This window comes from Impatiens glandulifera, chromosome 3 (assembly GCF_907164915.1).
Source record: "Impatiens glandulifera chromosome 3, dImpGla2.1, whole genome shotgun sequence".
Taxonomy (NCBI): Eukaryota; Viridiplantae; Streptophyta; class Magnoliopsida; order Ericales; family Balsaminaceae; genus Impatiens; species Impatiens glandulifera.
Genome location: NC_061864.1, coordinates 6,942,632 through 6,948,031, shown reverse-complemented (window position 1 = coordinate 6,948,031; position 5,400 = coordinate 6,942,632).

Sequence of the window (5,400 nt, the reverse complement as noted above, 5' to 3'; positions counted from 1 at the left end):
ATTGAAACTATATTGATAAGAGGAGTGATAGAATGAGGGAATTTAGTGAGGGAATTTGGTGAGGGAATGACGTGGCATCACCTTCATTGGTTGAAAAATGTAAAAGTGAGAGGAAAGAGAGAAAAAAGAGAAATTATTTGATTTTTTCAGGATAATAATATAAATCAACTCAATCTATAATAATAATATAAAAAACAAACAAAATTTAGATCACTTATTTATTTATTTATTTATTTATATATATATATATAATAATAATTTGAGTCCAAAGTAATTCAGTGGTAGGAGTTTATATTCGATTTTATCTAAAAATGCTTTGAGTTTAAGCGAAATGTCATAATTGTGAATTGTCATGCTAGTTCTCATCTAACTTAAAAAAAAATAAAAAATAAGTTGAGTAGTTTGTTCATTCAATTTCAAACAAACTTAATTTAATATTCAAACTCAATTTTTTTATTTTTTATTTTAAATTAATTTATTAATTTACATTTAACTCATTATTATATATATTTAAATTATTATTTTTATAAATTAAATTATTTATATTTTGATATATATTTTAAATTATTATTTATAAATTTTATTAATTATATTTTAATATATATATATATATATATATATATATATATATATATATCAATTATTAATTTATATAACTTTTTAATAAGAAAATTAATAAGTTCACTAAGCACTCTCACCGATTTTTCAGAAAATATATTCTATATTGTCATAACTAAAGATGATAATTTGAAACTGCCCCACAGTAACCGAACCGAATTGTCCCGTTTGGGCAGTTTTCTCCAAAATCGAACGGGAATGAGGCAGTGATGATATTTGTGTCTCTCGCTCCGCCCCGATCTCACATTGATTCTACCATGAACATTATAAACACAATTAAATATATAAAATCACTATTATAATTATTTATTCATTATATTTTATAAGAGTTGTAAGTTTATTTCTTTATAATAATATAAAATTTTAGTATATTATAATATATATTATATTAAAAAAAATCGTTTATATAATTTTATTGTATAATTTTTTTTAAAATATTTTATAAATAGTATCTTGTGGAGATTTCCATAAACCGAACGGGGCGGGGATGATATTAAAAAATCTCCAAAATAAAAATGGGACGAGAATGATAAATGCATTCCCCGCTCCGAACCGCTCATTGCCACCCCTAACCATAACAATATATTTAAATTGTTATTTTTTATAAATATTTATTGAATACATTTTTTTATGAGCAATCTAATTTAACTTTTTTTTATTGTGTTATTTATTCACAACAAATTTAATATGAGTATTCTAGTTAATTTTTCATTATATTATCTATTCTCAACAAATTTTTATTAGTATTTAGTCTAACTTTTTTTTTATAAAATAATAATTTAAATATAAATAATCAAATTTATTAAAATAATAATTTAAAATATATATCAAAATATAAATAATTTAATTTATACAAATAATAATTTAAATATATCAAATTTATAAATATAATAATTTAAATATATATATTAATGAGTTTAAATGTAAATAAATAAATTAATAAAAAATAAAGATAAAAAAAACTATATGTGAATAGTAAATTATGTTAGTTTGAGAATGAATGAAAAAGGTAGTTTGAGAAGTTGAACGGGAAATAAGGTCATATCGAGAATTAATAATGTAGGAATTCATCCTATTATTTTATGAACCTTGATCTTTTTAAAATACCGGGAATTAATAATGTGGAATTCATCCTATTATTTTATGAACCTTGATCTTTTTAAAAATTATTTTTGTTATTTGAGTTATATTAAATTATTCATAATATATATTTCAATATATAGTTATATCGATAACATTATGTGTTTTATGTTTGGAATAGAGAACATAAATAATATCCTTGCTCCATTTCTAATCATCTCAAATATATATATATATATATATATATATATATATATATATATATATATATAACATATGATGTTTAATTTTTAAAGTGTCCGGATTGTCAGGTCGAGAGTTGTGGTTAATTTGGATATATATGTGAAAGTAATGGATACTTGGGTCGGATTGTAGGTTGATCCGTCCATAAAATTAAAACGGTTAAAAATAAATTTAAAAATGCTTCAAATCTCTCTCTATATATATAATGATGTTTCATTTTTAAAGTGTCTAGATTGTCGGGTCGAGAGTTGTGGTTAATTTGGATATATATGTGAGAGTAAATGGATACTTGGGTCGTATTGTGGGTTGACCGCCCATAAACGGTTAAAAATAAAATTAAAAATGTTATAGGTATGGTTTGAACTAAGTCTGTTAAAATCTCGAGTTAACTCTTAAAATTTTACGATTTCAAGTTAGGTTAACGAGTCTGGTTTTAAGTAAACTCTTAAATAGGTAAACTCTTACGATTTTAAATTTACGATAATAAGATTTTACGATTTTACGAGTTTATAAATAATTTCGATTTTATGATTCTATACGATTTTAAGTTTAGAAAAATAAATTTACATTTAAAAATTAAAAAATAAATTTATTTTTTATTCAAATAAATTAATTAATATAATTATAATTTTAAGTATAATTTTTTAATAATATTATTACTTATTATTTTTAATTAATTTTATATTTAAATATATAAAATTTTAAAATTAATTAAGTATAAAATACTTAATTATATATAAATAATAATAGTATATATCTATTATTTTTTAAAATTAAACTCTTACGATTTCAAGTAAATTCTAGATTTTACGAGTTTACAATTGGCCAACGATTTTATGTAAACTCTCGATTTTGACAGCCTTGGTTTGAACTTGCAACCTAACAAATTGAGTACGACCCTTTAACCAATTAGGTTAATAACACTTTTTATTTTAAATTCAACACCAAATTTGATAACGCAGGACATTTTAACAATATAAGTTCAACTTTTTAACTAACTAATCTATATATAATGCTGCTTAATTTTTAAAATGTTCTGATTGTCGGGTCGAGAGCTGTGGTTAATTTGGATATATATGTGAGAATAAATGGATACTTGGGGTCGGATTATGGGTTGACCCGCCCATAAACTTAAAACGGTTAAAAATAAAATTAAAAATACTATTAAAAATAAAATTAAAAATATTATAGGTATGGTTCAAACTTACAACCTAACAAAAACAAGTACAATCTTTTAACTAACTTGACTAATAACACTTTATATTTTAAATTTAACATCAAATTTGATGAACGCGGGACAATATTTTAACAATATATATATAAGTTCAACTTTTTACTAACTAATCTATATAATGATGCTTAAATTTTAAAGTGTTCGGATTGTCAGGTCGAGAGTTGTGATTAATTTAGATATATATGTGAGAGTAAATAGATACTTGAGTCGGATTGTGGGTTGACCCGCCCATACACTTAAAACGGTTAAAAATAAAATAAAAAATACTATAGGTATGGTTCAAACTTGCAACTTAACAAAATAAGTACAACTTTTTAACCAACTAGGCTAATAACATTTTATATTTTAAATTCAACACCAAATTTGATGAACGCGAGACATTTTAACAATTTAAGTTCAACTTTTTAACTAACTAATATATATATATATATAATGGTGCTTAATTTTTAAAGTGTTTGTAGTGTCGGGTCGAGAGTTGTGGTTAATTTGAATATATATGTGAGGGTAAATGGATACTTGGGTCGAATTGTGGGTTGACCCTCCCATAAACTTAAAACGGTTAAAAATAAAATTAAAAATTTTATAAGTATGATTCGAACTTACAACCTAACAAAACAAGACAACTCTTTAACCAACTAGACTAATAACACTTTATATTTTAAATTCAACATCAAATTTGATGAACGCAATGGTTTATCAATAGTTTTTAATCGGTCATAATTCTCTTTTGACTCCGCGTTATAGATTTCACTATTATTAGTGAGCAATAATGAAATAATTTTGTCATATTTATAGAGATATGAGACATAATTCATATGGATATAGTAAGTCTCGTCTAGACTACTTTAATGATTGTCTTTACATTTTCCCTTTCACTTGTAATATGGAGAAGAAGTGGACTCTAGAGGTCAAACTAAATGAGTTAAGGAATCAAACTGCATCAATTGTTTTAGAAATTGTTCTCTAATGTGAGAGTAAATGAATATTTGAGTCGGATTATGGGTAGACCCACTCATAAACTTAAAATGGTTAAAAATAAAATTAAAAATACTATCACATTTTTACCATAATATTTTTTCATGATTTTTTATATTATTACTCGTACATACATATTAATAAAATAAATAAGCTTGTAAACTGAATAATTCGAATCAAATAATATATGCAGGAACAGAATAAATTGACCTAGCTAGTACCATTGTTAATAAAATGGCAGTAAGCACTCGTGATGCCTGGTCCTTACAGGTTGTGAAGCACCTCATCCTTGCAGATTCACTGCCTACCCTCCATCCATATGCTCATAATTTTATAATATATATCCAATAAAAATAATCATTAAAAAATAAATAACATAATATATTTTTGGAAAGAACCTAATTAAAGTGTAAAGTTATATTTTTAATTGAAACTATATTAATGTAGATTTTTTTAATAAATAATGTAAAATATCATAACTATAATATATGATAGGAGTTAACCATTTCTCAAGACAATTCAATATTTGATATTTTATTTTGTTTTTTATTTAATTAATTTCAATAAATATTTACACCATAATCCAATTTCTTTATATTAACCAGCTTATATTATATAATCATAAAAATTATTTCAATTGAATAAAAGAAGCTAGCAGAAGGTGTTTAGTTGCATAAATACATTACTCTATTCCAAAAAAAAGTGATACCTTTTTGTGCTTTAATTGATGAAGGAATCTCCAATTTCTTGATTAAAATAATTATAAGGCTATGTTTGATTTTTTTTCCAAATAATGCTAACCAACTTAATTTTTTTTATGAAATAAAAAGTTTAATATTAAAAAAAATAAAAAAAATCACATCTCTCCAAGAACCTGAAAACAAAGGATATAGTGGGTATGCACTAATATAATTTATGTGGGGGCAGCATTGATAATATCAAAGGAAAATCTGTAAGCAAATAGTGAAACATGTAGATGTTGGGTTTCAGAAACAAAGGGGCCATAATTGGATCATATAAACAAAATCACATGATCTTAAAAACATATGTTTTTTTTTTTACCTTTTTATCCTTAACTATACTAAATTAACTACACCATAATAAAAGAGTTTGTACTCATTCACTTTATTCCATTTCATGGAATATTCTTGTCATTTTACAGGGTTTAAATTATAATAGCTTGTTTCATGTTGGGTTATTTACTTATTTATGGGTTTTATTTTATAATTTCTTTTTGTTTGATAAAAAAA